This window comes from Rhamphochromis sp. 'chilingali', assembly GCF_963969265.1.
Source record: "Rhamphochromis sp. 'chilingali' genome assembly, chromosome: 8".
NCBI classification, from domain to species: Eukaryota; Metazoa; Chordata; class Actinopteri; order Cichliformes; family Cichlidae; genus Rhamphochromis; species Rhamphochromis sp. 'chilingali'.
This window is the reverse complement of record NC_137935.1, coordinates 4596472-4617674: the sequence shown is the minus strand read 5'-3', so window position 1 is coordinate 4617674 and position 21203 is coordinate 4596472. Positions and strand designations below refer to the sequence as shown.

At 40.1% G+C, this 21203-nt stretch overlaps 2 pseudogenes across 2 annotated transcripts; both read left to right on the top strand.

The window, feature by feature from the left end:
• The first annotated feature begins 2048 nt into the window (after positions 1-2048).
• LOC308400510 (tubulin alpha chain-like) lies at positions 2049-3310 on the top strand (annotated as a pseudogene). Its single transcript has 2 exons — positions 2049-2077; positions 2177-3310. The product of its transcript is annotated as a tubulin alpha chain-like (transcript).
• Positions 3311-12247: 8937 nt separating this feature from the next.
• Positions 12248-16471, top strand: LOC308401036 (tubulin alpha chain-like; annotated as a pseudogene). The gene is made up of 2 exons: positions 12248-12322; positions 15547-16471. The product of its transcript is annotated as a tubulin alpha chain-like (transcript).
• The last annotated feature ends 4732 nt before the right edge of the window (positions 16472-21203 follow it).

Genomic DNA, 21203 nt, shown 5'->3' with positions numbered 1-21203 from the left:
CTTCACCCGTTGCCTACTGGTGGTGGTCAGAGGGCCCGGTGGCGCCAGTGTCCGGCAGCCTCGCCTCTGTCAGTGCGCCCCAGGGTGGCTGTGGCTACAATGTAGCTGCCATCACCAGTGTGTGAATGGGTGGATGACTGGATATGTAAAGCGCTTTGGGGTACTTAGGGACTAGTAAAGCGCTATATAAATACAGGCCATTTACCATATAATCTGTAATAAAAATAGTGAACAGATTTCTGATGTAATATATAATATAATATTACACCATGAAATTTTCTAAATAGCGACATTCACTTAATTTCAACATTTTCCCTTTTCTTTATAGCTCAAGAAGATCATATCTCTATAACTCTTGTTGAACTGTTTTATGTTTGGATATTGCTTCAATTCCATATTCAAACTGTTCCACAGCTTCACTCCATGCACTGAAACACAAACGCTTTTTCCTGTTGCACGTACCTTCCCTGTTTTGAGTTACAAAAACCCTTAAATTATAACTTACTCCTTTAAAAAAAACATACTCTGAATATAATCTGGCAGTTCCTTATTTTTTGCTTTGAATATAATTTGTGCTGTTTGGAATTTCACTAGATCAGCAAATTTCAATATTTCAGACTGCAAAAATAGTGAGTTTGTATGTTTCCTATAACCTGCATTGTGGATGATTCGAACTGCTTTTTTGTTGAAGAGTAAAAAGTGAAAGTAATGTGGTTTAATAGTTGTTGCCCCAGACCTCTGCACAAAAGCTTAAGTATGGTGAAACCAGTGAACAGTAGAGAATATGAAGTGATGTCCCGTGTGATACCTGCTTTGCCTTGTTTAGTATTGCAATGCTTCGTGATACTTTGGAATGAATATATCTCACGTGAGCACTCCAGTTTTTCATCTATTATTACCCCCAGAAATTTATTTTCACTGACTCTTTCAATATCAACACCATCCATCCATCCATCTTCATCCGCTTTATCCGAGGCCGGGTCGCGGGGGCAGCAGCCTAAGCAGAAAGGCCCAGACCTCCCTCTCCCCAGCCACCTCCTCCAGCTTATCCGGGGGAACACCAAAGCGTTCCCAGGCCAGCCGAGAGATATAATCTCTCCAGTGTGTCCTGGGTCTGCCTGCTGGGCATTCCCAGTTATGTAAAAATAGAAAACAATGATCCACGCTGCAGTTTCACACCTTGCATTTCCATCCACTGGGACAAATTGGACCCTTTGCCATCCTACTTATGGGGCATTTTAATATTATTTAAATAAACTGCCAAACGTTTTTTGAATTTGCCCTAAAATAAAGTCATTAAAAAAATTTGAATGTCCACTTTAAAAAAAAAGTGGACATTAAACACCACATGTATAAAGATTAATTTGCACCATGAAGCCCTGCTGTCACAAACTTGCATAGATGTAACATTGTCTCTGAAGTTAGATTTAAGAAAGAAGCGCTTGAAGTTTTTACAACAGAACGTGACGTCATCAGGTTGGTGGGTTGGCTGCGGCTCATAGACTTACATTATATTAGAAAACCAGTGAACCTCAGTGGAAAACAAGATTAAAACTAACAAGTCTAAGGGGGTCACTTTGGTGCTCCCCCTGGCTACAGCAAAGAGTTTCATGTTAAGAAACCAAAGATGTACTGTCCACTTTCACTCTGTGTCTCCTAAACAGTCAGTGTTTCCTCGTTGTTTGGCTAGCTGTGAAACGGGAAAATCCACCTGTTGGCTGTAATGTTCATGCAGGTGGCAGCAGGGAAAGTGGATATTTGTTATTCAACATGCGTCTGAGCTTATATTGACACCATAGGAGGTAAACTCTGTCGTGGAAGTAGGTTTCCATCTAAGTTAATGCCAGCTGTGACAGTTCTAACAGTTGTGCTGCTTGTTGTAGATCAGAAATAAATATAAACAGCTTATATTAAGTTGTGCCCAGTAGCTCAGCAGATACTCTAAAGCTCACGATGTAATGAGGAAAAGAAAACAGGCTGATATCCAGATTGACGTTTTGGAAACTGATTTTGCTTCTGCAGCATCCTGTGTGCAATCCTGTTAGAATATGTCTGATCAGGGCGATGGTTGGATCCTGTTAAATACCCCAATTCTTTGATCTTTGGGCTGAAAGAAGAACAACACTTGGTGTTTAATGCTCAATCAACAATCTCTTTAGACCATACAACCCTTTAGGCATAAACGTCTGTATGGGAGATTTGCACAGGAGGTGGAGTTTTCCATTTACCCAGCTCCCCAAGTGTCCACCGCTGTGGTTGAGCCATACAACTCCATCCTGACCACCCACACCACCCTAGAGCACTCTGACTGTGCCTTCATGGTAGATAACGAGATGACATCTGCCGTAGGAACCTCGATATTGAGCGTCCTACCTACACCAACCTGAACAGGTTGATCAGCCAGATTGTGTCCTCCATCACTGCTTCGCTCCGCTTTGATGGCGCCCTCAATGTTGATCTGACAGAGTTCCAGACCAACTTGGTGCCCTACCCTCGTATCCATTTCCCCCTGGCCACCTACGCCCCCGTCATCTCTGCAGAGAAAGCTTATCACGAGCAGTTAACTGTATCAGAAATCACAAACGCTTGCTTCGAGCCAGCCAATCAGATGGTGAAATGTGACCCTCGCCACGGCAAGTACATGGCCTGCTGCCTTTTGTACCGTGGCGATGTGGTGCCCAAAGATGTCAACGCTGCCATTGCTGCCATTAAAACCAAGCGCACCATCCAGTTCGTGGACTGGTGCCCCACCGGTTTCAAGGTCGGCATCAACTACCAGCCACCCACTGTGGTTCCTGGTGGAGACCTGGCCAACGTCCAGAGGGCTGTGTGTATGCTGAGCAACACCACCGCCATCGCTGAGGCCTGGGCACGACTTGACCACAAGTTTGACTTGATGTACGCCAAGCGTGCATTTGTTCACTGGTATGTGGGTGAGGGAATGGAGGAGGGTGAGTTTTCTGAGGCTAGAGAGGACATGGCAGCTCTAGAGAAGGATTATGAAGAGGTTGGAGTTGACTCTGTTGATGGGGAGGGAGATGAGGAAGGTGAGGAGTAGGTTCATTGCAATAAAATCATCAAAGTTATGCGAGTTCGCTCAGAAGCACTGTTACGTTGTTCTACCAAATCTTGTTACACATTCCTGTGTATATTTTTCAACTTTAAATAAATGTGTTTGAAAATGTGTTTTAATGCTATGTGAGAGTGTAACATGGAGACATGACCACTTTGTTTTGTAGTTCTGTTCTTTCAATATCAGCACTTTCTTTTATTAAGGTGCTGCTTAATAAAGAGTACATGAGCTGTTTAATCACTGCTATGCTTAATTTTAACCCCCCAAAATCTAGAAAAGAAAGTTAACCGCCAGGTTAATTCTGAATAAAGTAAAATAACGTAAATAAATTACAAATATAATAATTTAACATTATAATAACTAAAAGCGACATTTTTAGTGAATCTATATCTTTCTTAACCCCCCTAGTTCACAAAGCCTTAAAGTTTACTCTTCGGGCTCCCCTCATCCCCCGTTTTTTTCCGCCAAAATTATGCACACCCACTGCCGCGCTATGCATTCTGGGATATGTTGGGCCACGAAGTCTACACCGCCACATCCTTAAAATTCAGGGAAATGAAGGACGCATTTGAGGGCCGGATTTCGAGCAGCCATCGAAGTGGGACAGCCTTCGTCGCGTCGCTGTGACGTAATCGGCCTTAAAATGCGGCCTTTAAGGCTGCAGACCCTGAATTGGGAAACAGCCATAGCCTAACATATGAAACAGGAAAAGACGGCCGTGTAATCCCTTTATTTCCCTTGAGAGAGAAATGGATCTGAAACCACAGAAATCAGAGTGTTTGCAGAGTGCAGACACACAGATAATGAAGACATGCTGCTCGGAAATGTTAGATACAGATAAAAATGGTGTGTGTGTGTGTGTGTGTGTGTGTGTGTGTGTGTGTGTGTGTGTGTGTGTGTGTGTGTGTGTGTGTGTGTGTGTGTCAGAGTAGATGGGTGCAGTTTTAATACCACTCCATTTGTCTGATGTGACAACATTTTAGATAAACTAACTTTGAGTCTGGACTCTGCACTTTCAGGTGGGGAACCTGAAGTTCCTGTGTAGGCACGAGGGAGGAGAGAGTTCGTTAAGAAAGAAATCACAAAATCATTTGCACTGTGAACCGGATATTTTTTCTTTAGGTAATAAAAGAAAAACAATTATTTTCTTTTGTTTCTACATTCATTCATTCTTTATTCCTGCATTCCTTCCTTTCTTCCTTTTCCGGGCCGTGATCAGCTGACCTGTGTTACTGCAGCTTCATGGCTCCGTGTGGATTTAGCAAACTGTGTGTGTGTACTGAGCCAAGATTGCAAAACAGCCCAACTGCCTCAGTAATTATGGACCTTATAGTCCTTACAAACACTGTTTCACTAACTTCAGTAAACATTTTACATACATATGTCAATGCTGTATAATTTACAGCAAACGCCGTGAACGCAGCGGTGCACGAGCTACTGCAGTGGAGCTCACGTACAGCTTTGTGGGCTCAAAATGTGGTTAGAAATATTTTGTACTTGTACTTTTGTATGTGTAAAAAGAATTTGTGTGTGTGTAAAAAAGATTTGTATGTGGACTTAGCCAAAAAAAACCCCGTGTGAATCTCTGCAAGTTACAAGTACGAATTTTGACCCTATTTTTCTTCCTTTCATCTGATTGGTCAATGTCATGTCAATCACAAATGTAACAATCCAATCAGAGAACAGATGGGTTTGGCTGTCGGAGGGGAGCTTTTTTGAACTGCAGGTTATTACTCTATAATATTACTTACTCTAATATTACTAATAATAATTATTAGTAATATTAATTATTAATTATCTAATAATATACTAATCTAATATTACTTACACCGCACTTTACAGTTATTTATTTGTAAAAAATGTTTTGATTGATTGAATCTTTATTTTGAACATGTTGAAAAAGTACAACAAAATAGAATTAAAAGAGACAAATGAACAAAGCAAAACAAAAGGAAAACGAGCAACCACAACTCATAATAAGCATAAGCTTATTTAATCCCACCCCTTTTCCACTATCTAGTATCAATAGACTACAGAAATACCTCCTTCCAATTACATTATATGTCCTGTGTATTTATTTATTTTTTTAATATATATACATATATGTTTCTATCTATCCATACATATGTATACACACATACGCACATATACACATTTTCAATAACCCCATTAACACCTCAAGGATACACAACCTACAAATATATATATATATATACCCATACCAACATACCCGTGCACCTGCACACACATGAAAATATTAGACAAGAACACCCTATCAAATCTCTACCTTTTCCCTGTACCCTGTAAAAACCATATCCTTAAACCGCTTTTTAAACTGCGCCATGCTCGGACATTGCTTCATATCTTTACTTAGTCTGTTCCACAGCTTCACTCCACACACAGAGATGCAAAAACTTTTTAATGTTGTACGGATACGAGGATGTTTTAAATTTAATTCCCCCCTCAAATTGTATCCCCGTTCCCTTTTAGAAAACATTTTTAGAATATTGTCAGGAAGCAGGTTATTTATTGCTTTATATATAATTTGTGCTGTGAGAAAATGAACCAGATCTGTGAATTTTAGAATTTTTGATTTTAAGAATAGTGGATATTTGGAATCATGTATGATTTTTGTTCCACTTCTCACATGTTTACCACTTTGTGTTGGTCTTTCACGTGAAATTCCAATAAAATTGATTCAAGTTTGCGGCTGTAATGTGACAAAATGTGGAAAAGTTTAAGGGGGCCGAAACACCTGGCATCAGGACATCCAGATGTTTTTCTTCTCTACAAAGGTGTATTAAAAAAAAGAACAGCAAATTATAATATTAAAGCGGATGTGTGACCTTAAAGGTTTCTGGCTGAAAAAAGGTCACTGATCAAACTGATTCTTGCTCACAAAAAACATTTTAATCAGATTCTCTGCAGGAAAATTTGAAAACATTTCCTCCTAACTTCTCAGTATTCACTTATCAGCATTCAGTCAAACGTTCATTTACGGGTGTAGTTAAAAAACTGCTAATAACTGACTTTCCACAGCAGTTGTTTGGTCGGACACAGTGAGAGATGTAATCTGTTACTCTTCATGTGAGAAAGAAGGTGTCTCTGAGATGTACTAATAGTGTGTTAGTTCCAAATAATAAATTAGTGAATATATTTCATGGCAGTTTGATTATTCTTGGACAAACAGTGCAGTCTTCCTCAAAGCATCACTGTGAATGTAATCATATAATGTTAAAAATATAATAACAGTCTTTTTATTATTGCTCAATGAAATAAATAAATCCTCTTTATTATCAGAGTGAAAACAGACTTCCACAAACGAACGTCAACTGATGACTCCATAATTATTCAGCCATTCAAAGGTGACTGACCTACTTCAACAGCCAAAATCACATATTTCTGGAAGGTCCACTCACTGGTTATTCAGCATGCCAGGCTGCAGTTACACCATGCAGACAAAAGAGCACTCGGAGCAAGTTAAAGGAAAGGTTATTCAAAAGTAGAAGTCTGGGAATGGAGACAGAGGAGTTCACTTAAATCTGTCATGATGAAACGGAAGCAATCAAATCTGCCTAAATCTGACACTCAAAGGTAAACTGGATACCTGGCTGACCATCACGTTCACGACCAGGTGAGGACGGATCAAAGATCAGGAGTCGATTTCAGGCTTGGGCTTGCTTTCATCATATTAGTCCAATCCAATCCAACTTTATTTATAGAGTACGTTAAAACCAACATGGTTGAATAAAGTGCTTTCCATCACAAAAACTGAGATAAAAGTAAAAAAAAAAAAACATAAACAGACAAAGAAAGTGAAATAACAATAAAATAAATACATAAATGAAAAAAAGATTTAAAAATTAAATGCTTAAATATATTAAATATTAAAACTAGTGCTGTCAGCGTTAATCTCATTAAAATGACGTTAACGCCACGCGGCAAATCTCCGTTAGTGAATTACAGTTTTTTACAGACGCTAGGACACGTCTCAATACTTAGGTCACGTTTGCAAAACTCCTCACACAGTGAGCACAACAGAAGTCTATGTGGGCTAAACTGAGGATCAGTTATCATTGTTTTGGCACAAAATGCATTCAATGACTACATCTCTCAAATTTCATGAATCATCTTCTCACTCAGACACAACAACTGCCAAAAACCTTTGTACGGACAGGACATTTTGCATGTGCTTACATACTGTTTTCAAAACTGTTAAACTCATGGTCAAAACAATAACACAATGCAAAACTTGAAAAGACAGCAAAATCCAACAGCAATATTTTATTGAAACATATTTTAAATCTAAAAATGCAGTTTAACCAGCCACAGCTGATTCTCATTGTAGATGAACATCTACACAGGTGTTACTCCTTCAATTTTTCAACTCCTTCAATTCTGGCAGCCAGAAGATTCTTTCCTAGGTGTGTTGCCCAAGATGACATAAGATGTGATGTGGATGAGAACCTGTGGCCAAATGGAGAAGACCGAGTAGATTAGCATTACTATTGTATGTGTATCAGTGGATGGCGTGTACACAAATTCTTGTATTTTGGGATTACTTAGTGCAAAAAAATAAAAATACATAAACAAATATTACCGACGTCTGCATGATGTCTGATTCATTCCAGTAACATATATTGAAATTATAAACAGAGATGTGTCCTTGTTTTACACAGGAAAACACTGTAATGCTACATGTTGTTAGTGTTTTTTAGGTCATTGTTTTGTGGGTGACAAAGTGTGTTTGTCGGCTGTCAACCTTTGCTAGTGTTCTGGAGGAATGTGTTTATTTGAGACCTGAATGAAGTGTTTTGGTAGTTGTAGTGCATTTTGAATGTGAAATGAACTGCTTTGCCAAGCTGACGGTCAGTTAGGAGGATTGTGTGAAGAGTTTTGCACAAGTGACCTAAGTATTGAGAAATGTGTCCTAGCGTCTGTAAAAAACTGTAACGCAGATCGTGTGGTTGTTTGCTGACAACAAAAAAACATCAAAGGAGAAAAGTTGCATCTAAGAACACGTTTTTTTCTTACTGATGCTCATTAGTGAAACACAAAGACATTAGACAAAAATGAAACTTTAGACCCTCTCCTCCCCCAACAGAAGTCAAAGGGATCTTCCAGGAATAGTGACACTATTTTCTGGAGAATTGATTGGTCAGTACGTCGTGATTTCATACCTGCTGATCTCTAATCTGGAACCTAACCGGCACCAGCAGAGTAAAAGACACTTAACAGCTAAATTGAATCAAGCATAAAAACATTTTAGGCATCAAGACAAGTCATATTATCTGTGAATTTCCCTTTTTTTGATTGGTCAGATGCTGCCAACGCCTCCCTTTCCTTGTGAAGGTGCATGAGAAAACCTGGATTAACATTGCTAACCAGCGGACAGCCCAGTGTGCCCAGCAGAGCCCTTCACACTCTGTTACAGAAAAACCATATGTTTTTTTTTGTGTTGTGTCAGGGATGGATATGTAGTTGTAACGTTTGTGTTCACTAACTTTACTTTCTGTTTCCTACCCTGCCTAGTCTGCCTTGGACTCAATGCTGACTCAGCCTATAGTCTCTCCTCCACCTCTGCCTCTGCTCTCTCACGCTCTTCTCTGGCTCTACTTTCTACTAACATTCTGCTCTTCTCTCCTCTTCTGAGCCTGCTCCAGCCACAACTTAGCAACTGCTAACTGCAATTCCTTCCTCTGCTTCGCTTTACCTGTTTTACCTGCTACACTTACAGCTATTCTTTCTACCAGCATTTTACACTGAACTTCCACTAATGTCCCTTCAAATCCACATTTCTTACACCAACAACCTACATACTGCGTGCTGCCTGGTAAAAATTTCTGCATAAATTTTACATCTCCTTCTAAGGCAGACTTACACATTTTATTCTCCATTACAAGACAACAATCAGCCACACTCACGCAGACCACGTCTGGCCCGCACACACACACAACATAGGCCTATCGCTTGCGTCTGCACGCACAGCTAGCGATCTCTGTTGAAAACTCTCAAACGCCCCAAATGGCGGAGATTCCGGACTCTGAACCTAGGTTATCTCCACGCCCCAAACGGCGGAGAAGCCTGCGTCTCTCTCACGCGGCTAGCGCGCTCCCGTACCTGCGGTCAACGCAGGGTCACGTAGCCGCTCTCTAAGGCCTTCTGTACTCACTGTTTGTTTACGTTCATGGGAATCTCTGGATCCCGTCAATCGTCATCCATCCCGAGGGGAGGTCAGGCGCAAACTTCCCGGCCTGGTGGCAAGCCAAAAACACCAGGGCTTTACGTCAATCATCCCAGACGTTGCGGTGGCGTCCTCTCCCTCTCCTCGGTGGATGCAATGTGTTAGGCTCCGGCTCCGAAGGACCAAATAAATGTTGGGTCTGTGTTTCCACAAACCCCGCTAATTCTAGAGACTTATTCATCATGAAGAAAACAAGACAGTCGATCGATCCATTACTTGCACAAGGGAGGCCTCGTCTGTGTCCAGCACGACAAAGAACGCCAAATGGTGGCCTCCTCTCGCTGCCTTTTATTGACAATCTTCAAACAATAGTTTACAAAGCACCTCCCCTTGCAACCCCCCTTTGGTTACATAGACAAGGTACTGTATGTAAGTGTGTGTGTGTGTGTGTGTTATGTGAGAATGTGTGTGTGTGTGTGTGTGTGTGTGTGTGTGTGTGTGTGTGTGTGTGTGTGTGTGTGTGTGTGTTATGTGAGAATGTGTGACCTCCTGCTGACCAAAGGGTCATAAACCCAGGAAGCCTACATCAAAAGAAACAGATCTTTCAGATAGGATGTATCTACAATAAAACCTCCCCCAGCACAGAGTGGCTGGAGAGGTGGTCAGAATCAAAGGAATAGCTTTGATCCTACTGCTTAAACTAAGACTATACAAATTTAAGAAACACAATGGCAACATTCAACAATTAGACTTAACATCAATCAAATGGACCAACATGGCATCTTTCTCGGCCTTCAAACAACAATTCTGATGGCTAAAGATCCAAATGGGACAGGCAAATAAATAAATAAATAAATGATGATAACCATGTGCAGCTTCTCTCGTCTTCCATTTTTCCCTGATGTGTTTCACTCAACATCAGACACGTGTTAAAGTGTGTTGGCTGCATATTAAGGTCAAAATGCTGATGAGCTCTGATCCAGTTGACTGATATACTCTGCTCTACATCCTGCACTGAAATATGAGGATTGTGTGTTTATTAAAATTTAAAATCATCGTGCAGTCATTGACAGAAGAGCATCAACATTCAGCCTGTTAAATTATATTTAGATATTTTTATTTCAGAAATGATTCCTAATAAAAATGGAGAATATAAAAACACAATCAAAGCAGTAAAGTCCATATTATGAAGTGTTTGCTGTATCAGACAATCATGTTTATTCACAACAATGAAAACAATATAGTGCAGATAAACATGGTGCTGTAATGAATCTGCTCTTAAACACAATAACAAAATACATTTTCCAAGAGAGATGATAATGATTCACATCAGAGTGAAGAACGAATACATTTACAACTGGTTTCTAACATTTCTTATAGATCGAACTGATCACTGATAGAAACAGAAGAATGTTCAAAATGATACTCTGAGAGATACATGAATGAGATATGGATAAACATCAAATCACATAAAACAAAAAAGCACAAAATCACTATAACTGAAATAAAATGTGAGCAGAAATATAGAAGAATTAAGTCAAAAGATAAAAAAGGCAAAATGTTTAAAATATATAATCACATAAGAGACTGAACCGTCCAGTCAGGTCACAGATTCATATCTACAATAATATTTTTGTTTGTTTTTATTTTGATTTCATCACTTCTATGTATTATTATTATTATTATTATTATTATTATTATAAGCATATTAAGTGTGTGTCTGAGCTGAAAGCTGCTCTCCTCTCCTGGTTTTCTGTATCACACAGACCACAACAACACAAAGCATCACCTGCAGACCGCTGAGCAGTATCCACCTGACTCTGTAGAAGGTCGAGTAAACCCCAAAAGGCTCTCTGTAGATCAGAACAAATGCTTCTGCTGACACACACTCACCCTGTGACTTAAAACCTGTACACACATACTCTCCTGCATCTTCCAGTGAGACATTAGAGATTATCAGGCTGTCATCGGAACAAGTGATTCTATTGTCACTGCAGAAGTCATCACCGTACACAATTTTGCCTTCTGTTTGGATCAACTTAATGAACATAAAGCCCGAAGTACTATTTTCCCAATCATCAGAGCATCTCATAGTGACTTCATCTCCCTCTGAGAAAACCTTTACTGCAGGTGGACCAAATTTAGGGCACACCAAAAGCCAGTACATATGCATTACTTTTTCACCTTCACAGTAGTAGATACCTGAATCATTTAACATTAGTGATGGAAGTACCAGTGAGAAGTTTCGACCAATTTCTTGATCAGTATCGTAACGTACTTCCTTCATCCAAACTGGGGGCTGGTCATGAATGGGGTCCATGAAGGGACACTCCAGCACAGCTGTGTCTCCCTCTGAAGCATAACGTAGCTTTGTATGTTTGGTCAAACGTACAGAGTAAGTGCTCACACACTGCTGTTGGTTCATCACCAGGCAGATGTAAGACGTTGGTCGTGTGTTGACATGAAGAAGTGATGCGTTTGTCACCTGCAGGAAACTTTCTTGGACTTTATTCACCTTCAAAATTCTGTCTTCGAAACTACTCAGCCCGGCTTGTTGCCACTCCCCGTAATGTCTGATCCAACGCACCGTCAGATTCTCACCTGCTCCTTTACATCGCACGTCTTCAGTGGCATCAGGACTTATGATAGATTCTTCCCCCTTTACTGTCTTACACACAGTCAGGCTGATGTTTCTCTCATATGTCACGCTGCCCTGAGTCCAGCACACATCTTGGTACAGTCCAGAGTCTGAGTGGGCCAGGTTGTTGAGAGTAAATGAAGGAGAACCATGAAATGTCTCAGGAAATGAGAGTCGTCCTGTCAGGTCTTCATGTACTGTGAAGGTTCTGTTCCAGGGGTCAGAGATGTTCCACAGGACCAGAGTATCTTCACCAACACGTCTGGAGGTGATGCAGGAGCTGTTTTGATCTGGGAGCTTGAACTGTAAAAAGCCGCCTTCTTCAATTATGGCGATAAATTCTTCTGCATGAATGTTGCTGATGAGAGTGAACAGCAGGGAGAAGCAGAGCTGTGCGACTGCAGCCATCCTGCTCAGAGGTCTCCTGGTGAGTGTCGTACAAGCACTGACACTGCTCGCTTCATGAGCTTCCTGTTTGTGGTTGGAGGAGGAACGTCACTTCTTTATCACATCATCAAGGAACACTTTGAAGCATTTGGCTCGATATCACGCCGTATATCTGCTTTCACTCTTCACAGGTCAAAGTGTGGACACGGTTTTTTTTATACTTCGTTGCATGGGTCCAGGTGTATCAAACATGTGGTCTGGAGCACAGAACCGGCCAGTCACAGTGTCCAATCTGAACAGTTACAAGTGAGATAATGTCAGCTTTACCACACAGCCATGAATATTTATGAAAATGTAAAAGTCCTTTCTAAACTATTTAAAACTTTTTGAATAGTTTTTTAGTTTCAAAAACAACTAAAAAATGTTGTTTCCTATGTGATCCTTCATAAAACATCACATATTTTCCAACATAATTCAGGGTTTGGTTTGGCCTAAGTAAGCAGAGAAGTCCAGGCATCCAGTTTCCATGCAGATGTTTACATGAAGCTCATCATCTGATGATGAAACTTACTTTGCACCCAAGCAGCCCAACCAGAAATTGAAAGTGTACATGCATCAAGGGACGGAGCGCATCCCGTCAATAGGTCCAAAGTGCAATCGAGGCTAATCCCATGATCTTCTTATTTTCTTGTAGACCGAAGTTGAAAATCTGGCAGTATTTATTTTTGTGATTTTTTTTCCACTCTCAGCCGTCCTTCTCCTGTATTTGGGCCTGTTTGTTAATTTATTTCAATCATGTAAACAATATACAGGTGCATTTAGCAAAGAAAATTAGAGAAAAAAATACTATACAAAATAAAGTTAATACATTTCAATATTGCTTCTGTTCTGATTCAGTTACATGTCGAAAGGGAGAGGGAAGAAGTACACATTTATTTAATCCCACCCCTTTGCCATAAGTTATCCGTCAATATTTAGTCAGCTTCCTTACTGATAAGGAAGGACGATCGTGGCTCAAGAGTTGGGAGTTCGCCTTGTAATCAGAAGGTTGCCGGTTCGAGCCCCGGCTCGGACAGTCTCGGTCGTTGTGTCCTTGGGCGAGACACTTCACCCGTTGCCTACTGGTGGTGGTCAGAGGGCCCGGTGGCGCCAGTGTCCGGCAGCCTCGCCTCTGTCAGTGCGCCCCAGGGTGGCTGTGGCTGCAATGTAGCTGCCGTCACCAGTGTGTGAATGGGTGGATGACTGGATATGTAAAGCGCTTTGGGGTCCTTAGGGACTAGTAAAGCGCTATATAAATACAGGCCATTTACCATATAATCTGTAATAAAAATAGTGAACAGATTTCTGATGTAATATATAATATAATATTACACCATGAAATTTTCTAAATAGCGACATTCACTTAATTTCAACATTTTCCCTTTTCTTTATAGCTCAAGAAGATCATATCTTTATAACTCTTGTTGAACTGTTTTATGTTTGGATATTGCTTCAATTCCATATTCAAACTGTTCCACAGCTTCACTCCATGCACTGAAACACAAACGCTTTTTCCTGTTGCACGTACCTTCCCTGTTTTGAGTTACAAAAACCCTTAAATTATAACTTACTCCTTTAAAAAAAACATACTCTGAATATAATCTGGCAGTTCCTTATTTTTTGCTTTGAATATAATTTGTGCTGTTTGGAATTTCACTAGATCAGCAAATTTCAATATTTCAGACTGCAAAAATAGTGAGTTTGTATGTTTCCTATAACCTGCATTGTGGATGATTCGAACTGCTTTTTTGTTGAAGAGTAAAAAGTGAAAGTAATGTGGTTTAATAGTTGTTGCCCCAGACCTCTGCACAAAAGCTTAAGTATGGTGAAACCAGTGAACAGTAGAGAATATGAAGTGATGTCCCGTGTGATACCTGCTTTGCCTTGTTTAGTATTGCAATGCTTCGTGATACTTTGGAATGAATATATCTCACGTGAGCACTCCAGTTTTTCATCTATTATTACCCCCAGAAATTTATTTTCACTGACTCTTTCAATATCAACACCATCCATCCATCCATCTTCATCCGCTTTATCCGAGGCCGGGTCGCGGGGGCAGCAGCCTAAGCAGAAAGGCCCAGACCTCCCTCTCCCCAGCCACCTCCTCCAGCTTATCCGGGGGAACACCAAAGCGTTCCCAGGCCAGCCGAGAGATATAATCTCTCCAGTGTGTCCTGGGTCTGCCTGCTGGGCATTCCCAGTTATGTAAAAATAGAAAACAATGATCCACGCTGCAGTTTCACACCTTGCATTTCCATCCACTGGGACAAATTGGACCCTTTGCCATCCTACTTATGGGGCATTTTAATATTATTTAAATAAACTGCCAAACGTTTTTTGAATTTGCCCTAAAATAAAGTCATTAAAAAAATTTGAATGTCCACTTTAAAAAAAAAGTGGACATTAAACACCACATGTATAAAGATTAATTTGCACCATGAAGCCCTGCTGTCACAAACTTGCATAGATGTAACATTGTCTCTGAAGTTAGATTTAAGAAAGAAGCGCTTGAAGTTTTTACAACAGAACGTGACGTCATCAGGTTGGTGGGTTGGCTGCGGCTCATAGACTTACATTATATTAGAAAACCAGTGAACCTCAGTGGAAAACAAGATTAAAACTAACAAGTCTAAGGGGGTCACTTTGGTGCTCCCCCTGGCTACAGCAAAGAGTTTCATGTTAAGAAACCAAAGATGTACTGTCCACTTTCACTCTGTGTCTCCTAAACAGTCAGTGTTTCCTCGTTGTTTGGCTAGCTGTGAAACGGGAAAATCCACCTGTTGGCTGTAATGTTCATGCAGGTGGCAGCAGGGAAAGTGGATATTTGTTATTCAACATGCGTCTGAGCTTATATTGACATCATAGGAGGTAAACTCTGTCGTGGAAGTAGGTTTCCATCTAAGTTAATGTCAGCTGTGACAGTTCTAACAGTTGTGCTGCTTGTTGTAGATCAGAAATAAATATAAACAGCTTATATTAAGTTGTGCCCAGTAGCTCAGCAGATACTCTAAAGCTCATGATGTAATGAGGAAAAGAAAACAGGCTGATATCCAGATTGACGTTTTGGAAACTGATTTTGCTTCTGCAGCATCCTGTGTGCAATCCTGTTAGAATATGTCTGATCAGGGCGATGGTTGGATCCTGTTAAATACCCCAATTCTTTGATCTTTGGGCTGAAAGAAGAACAACACTTGGTGTTTAATGCTCAATCAACAATCTCTTTAGACCATACAACCCTTTAGGCATAAACGTCTGGATGGGAGATTTGCACAGGAGGTGGAGTTTTCCATCTACCCAGCTCCCCAAGTGTCCACCGCTGTGGTTGAGCCATACAACTCCATCCTGACCACCCACACCACCCTAGAGCACTCTGACTGTGCCTTCATGGTAGATAACGAGATGACATCTGCCGTAGGAACCTCGATATTGAGCGTCCTTCCTACACCAACCTGAACAGGTTGATCAGCCAGATTGTGTCCTCCATCACTGCTTCGCTCCGCTTTGATGGCGCCCTCAATGTTGATCTGACAGAGTTCCAGACCAACTTGGTGCCCTACCCTCGTATCCATTTCCCCCTGGCCACCTACGCCCCCGTCATCTCTGCAGAGAAAGCTTATCACGAGCAGTTAACTGTATCAGAAATCACAAACGCTTGCTTCGAGCCAGCCAATCAGATGGTGAAATGTGACCCTCGCCACGGCAAGTACATGGCCTGCTGCCTTTTGTACCGTGGCGATGTGGTGCCCAAAGATGTCAACGCTGCCATTGCTGCCATTAAAACCAAGCGCACCATCCAGTTCGTGGACTGGTGCCCCACCGGTTTCAAGGTCGGCATCAACTACCAGCCACCCACTGTGGTTCCTGGTGGAGACCTGGCCAAGGTCCAGAGGGCTGTGTGTATGCTGAGCAACACCACCGCCATCGCTGAGGCCTGGGCACGACTTGACCACAAGTTTGACTTGATGTACGCCAAGCGTGCATTTGTTCACTGGTATGTGGGTGAGGGAATGGAGGAGGGTGAGTTTTCTGAGGCTAGAGAGGACATGGCAGCTCTAGAGAAGGATTATGAAGAGGTTGGAGTTGACTCTGTTGATGGGGAGGGAGATGAGGAAGGTGAGGAGTAGGTTCATTGCAATGAAATCATCAAAGTTATGCGAGTTCGCTCAGAAGCACTGTTACGTTGTTCTACCAAATCTTGTTACACATTCCTGTGTATATTTTTCAACTTTAAATAAATGTGTTTGAAAATGTGTTTTAATGCTATGTGAGAGTGTAACATGGAGACATGACCACTTTGTTTTGTAGTTCTGTTCTTTCAATATCAGCACTTTCTTTTATTAAGGTGCTTCTTAATAAAGAGTACATGAGCTGTTTAATCACTGGTATGCTTAATTTTAACCCCCCAAAATCTAGAAAAGAAAGTTAACCGCCAGGTTAATTCTGAATAAAGTAAAATAACGTAAATAAATTACAAATATAATAATTTAACATTATAATAACTAAAAGCGACATTTTTAGTGAATCTATATCTTTCTTAACCCCCCTAGTTCACAAAGCCTTAAAGTTTACTCTTCGGGCGCCCCTCATCCCCCGTTTTTTTCCGCCAAAATTATGCACACCCACTGCCGCGCTATGCATTCTGGGATATGTTGGGCCACGAAGTCTACACCGCCACATCCTTAAAATTCAGGGAAATGAAGGACGCATTTGAGGGCCGGATTTCGAGCAGCCATCGAAGTGGGACAGCCTTCGTCGCGTCGCTGTGACGTAATCGGCCTTAAAATGCGGCCTTTAAGGCTGCAGACCCTGAATTGGGAAACAGCCATAGCCTAACATATGAAACAGGAAAAGACGGCCGTGTAATCCCTTTATTTCCCTTGAGAGAGAAATGGATCTGAAACCACAGAAATCAGAGTGTTTGCAGAGTGCAGACACACAGATAATGAAGACATGCTGCTCGGAAATGTTAGATACAGATAAAAATGGAGTGTGTGTGTGTGTGTGTGTGTGTGTGTGTGTGTGTGTGTGTGTGTGTGTGTGTGTGTGTGTGTGTGTGTGTGTGTGTGTACTGAGCCAAGATTGCAAAACAGCCCAACTGCCTCAGTAATTATGGACCTTATAGTCCTTACAAACACTGTTTCACTAACTTCAGTAAACATTTTACATACATATGTCAATGCTGTGTAATTTACAGCAAACGCCGTGAACGCAGCGGTGCACGAGCCACTGCAGTGGAGCTCACGTACAGCTTTGTGGGCTCAAAATGTGGTTAGAAATATTTTGTACTTGTACTTTTGTATGTGTAAAAAGAATTTGTGTGTGTGTGTAAAAAAGATTTGTATGTGGACTTAGCCAAAAAAAAAACCCCGTGTGAATCTCTGCAAGTTACAAGTACGAATTTTGACCCTATTTTTCTTCCTTTCATCTGATTGGTCAATGTCATGTCAATCACAAATGTAACAATCCAATCAGAGAACAGATGGGTTTGGCTGTCGGAGGGGAGCTTTTTTGAACTGCAGGTTATTACTCTATAATATTACTTACTCTAATATTATTAATAATAATTATTAGTAATATTAATTATTAATTATCTAATAATATACTAATCTAATATTACTTACACCGCACTTTACAGTTATTTATTTGTAAAAAATGTTTGGAATCGTATGATTTTTGTTCCACTTCTCACATGTTTACCACTTTGTGTTGGTCTTTCACGTGGAATTCCAATAAAATTGATTCATGTTTGCGGCTGTAATGTGACAAAATGTGGAAGAGTTTAAGGGGGCCGAACACTTTTGCAAGCCACTGTAAAGAACTTGGAAAGAAAAGCATCTTGCATCAGGACATCCAGATGTTTTTCTTCTCTACAAAGGTGTATTAAAAAAAGAACAGCAAATTATAATATTACAGCGGATGTGTGACCTTAAAGGTTTCTGGCTGAAAAAAGGTCACTGATCAAACTGATTCTTGCTCACAAAAAACATTTTAATCAGATTCTCTGCAGGAAAATTTGAAAACATTTCCTCCTAACTTCTCAGTATTCACTTATCAGCATTCAGTCAAACGTTCATTTACGGGTGTAGTTAAAAATCAGCTAATAACTGACTTTCCACAGCAGTTGTTTGGTCGGACACAGTGAGAGATGTAATCTGTTACTCTTCATGTGAGAAAGAAGGTGTCTCTGAGATGTACTAATAGTGTGTTAGTTCCAAATAGTAAATTAGTGAATGTATTTCATGGCAGCTTGATTATTCTGGGACAAACAGTGCAGTCTTCCTCAAAGCATCACTGTGAATATAATCATATAATGTTAAAAATATAATAACAGTCTTTTTATTATTGCTCAATGAAATAAATAAATCCTCTTTATTATCAGAGTGAAAACAGACTTCCACAAACGAACGTCAACTGATGACTCCATAATTATTCAGCCCTTCAAAGGTGACTGACCTACTTCAACAGCCAAAATCACATATTTCTGGAAGGTCCACTCACTGGTTATTCAGCATGCCAGGCTGCAGTTACACCATGCAGACAAAAGAGCACTCGGAGCAAGTTAAAGGAAAGTTTATTCAAAAGTAGAAGTCTGGGAATGGAGACAGAGGAGTTCACTTAAATCTGTCACTATGAAACGGAAGCAATCAAATCTGCCTAAATCTGACACTCAAAGGTAAACTGGATACCTGGCTGACCATCACGTTCACGACCAGGTGAGGACGGATCAAAGATCAGGAGTCGATTTCAGGCTTGGGCTTGCTTTCATCATATTAGTCCAATCCAACTTGAATCCAGATGATGGAAAGATAGCCCGGGTCTGTTGATGAGTCTCCACTTAAACACTGACGTTGTTTGTGTTTCCTGGAGTCCCGTCAGTCCTGTAAACCAGCGTCCCCAACCTTTTTTGTGCCACGGACCAGTTTATGACCGACAATATTCTCAAGGACCGACCTTTAAGGTGTCGAGGATAAATACAACAAAATAAAACCAGTACCGCTGCCAAAACAAGAAGAGTTATTCAAAACACATGGGAAAAGACCCAGGAAAACAGAGTTAATGATTAAAAAAGATTTTAAAAAATAACGCTAAAACCCCTGAAGAGCATCAGTTTCACACCCAAACCTCAACTCTCGCGGCCTGGTACCAAACGACCGGTGCCGGTCCGTGGCCCGGGGGTTGGGGACCGCTGCTGTGAATAAAAGGAATCTGTTTGAAGGCTGTGCAGAGCAGCGGGACCACACATTGTCACGTAACGTTTTTCATCATATTAATATTTATTTGTAAAATAGTAAATTTTAGTTTTAATGTTCAGTAAATAAAATTACATTATTGAATACTACGTGCTACGCAATAATAGTAATAATATTACTTCTAATAGTCGTAATAGCAGTTATTGTTTTTGTTGTCATCATGCTGTTAAAATTGTGACTTTTAAAATTTTAATTAATTAAAATAAAATATTTAAAAAAAACTTTTTTAACTCTACCACCAAAAACCGAATACTAAAAAATAATAATAAATGATGATAACATGTATTTATTATGTTGCTCTTTGTTTGATTTCTCTTCTGTTTTTTGTCTCCATACAGGTGATCCAGGTGTTTTGTTTGTTTTTCTTTTTGTTCCTTCCCCCCTTTCTCATCATCTCTTCTCCCCTCTGTTTTTCTTTCTCTCCCTCTCTTTCTTTCATTCTTTCCTTCTCCCTGTCCTTTCCCCCAGTCATGTCTGTCCCGTCTGTAACAACTGATAATAAAATAAAATAAATACACAATTATAATAAAGGTCAATCAAATGGACCAACATGGCATCTTTCTTGGCCTTCAAACAACAATTCTGATGGCTAAAGATCCAAATGGGACAGGCAAATAAATAAATAAATAAATGATGATAACCATGTGCAGCTTCTCTCGTCTTCCATTTTTCCCTGATGTGTTTCACTCAACATCAGACATGTGTTAAAGTGTGTTGGCTGCATATTAAGGTCAAAATGCTGATGAGCTCTGATCCAGTTGACTGATATACTCTGCTCTACATCCTGCACTGAAATATGAGGATTGTGTGTTTATTAAAATTAAAAATCATCACGCAGTCATTGACAGAAGAGCATCAACATTCAGCCTGTTAGATTAGATTTAGATATTTTTATTTCAGAAATGATTCCTAACAAAAATGGAGAATATAAAAACACAATCAAAGCAGTAAAGTCCATATTATGAAGTGTTTGCTGTATCAGACAATCATGTTTATTCACAACAATGAAAACAATATAGTGCAGATAAACATGGTGCTGTAATGAATCTGCTCTTAAACACAATAACAAAATACATTTTCCAAGAGAGATGATAATGATTCACATCAGAGTGAAGAACGAATACATTTACAACTGGTTTCTAACATTTCTTATAGATCGAACTGATCACTGATAGAAACAGAAGAATATTCAAAATGATACTCTGAGAGATACATGAATGAGATATGGATAAACATCAAATTACATAAAACAAAAAAGCACAAAATCACTATGACTGAAATAAAATATGAGCAGAAATATAGAAGAATTAAGTCAAAAGATAGAAAAAGGCAAAATGTTTAAAATATATAATCACATAAGAGACTGAACCGTCCAGTCAGGTCACAGATTCATATCTACAATAATATTTTTCTTTGTTTTTGTTTTGATTTAATCACTTCTATGTATTATTATTATCATCATCATCAGCATATTAAGTGTGTGTCTGAGCTGAAAGCTGCTCTCCTCTCCTGGTTTTCTGTATCACACAGACCACAACAACACAAAGCATCACCTGCAGACCGCTGAGCAGTATCCACCTGACTCTGTAGAAGGTCGAGTAAACCCCAAAAGGCTCTCTGTGGATCAGAACA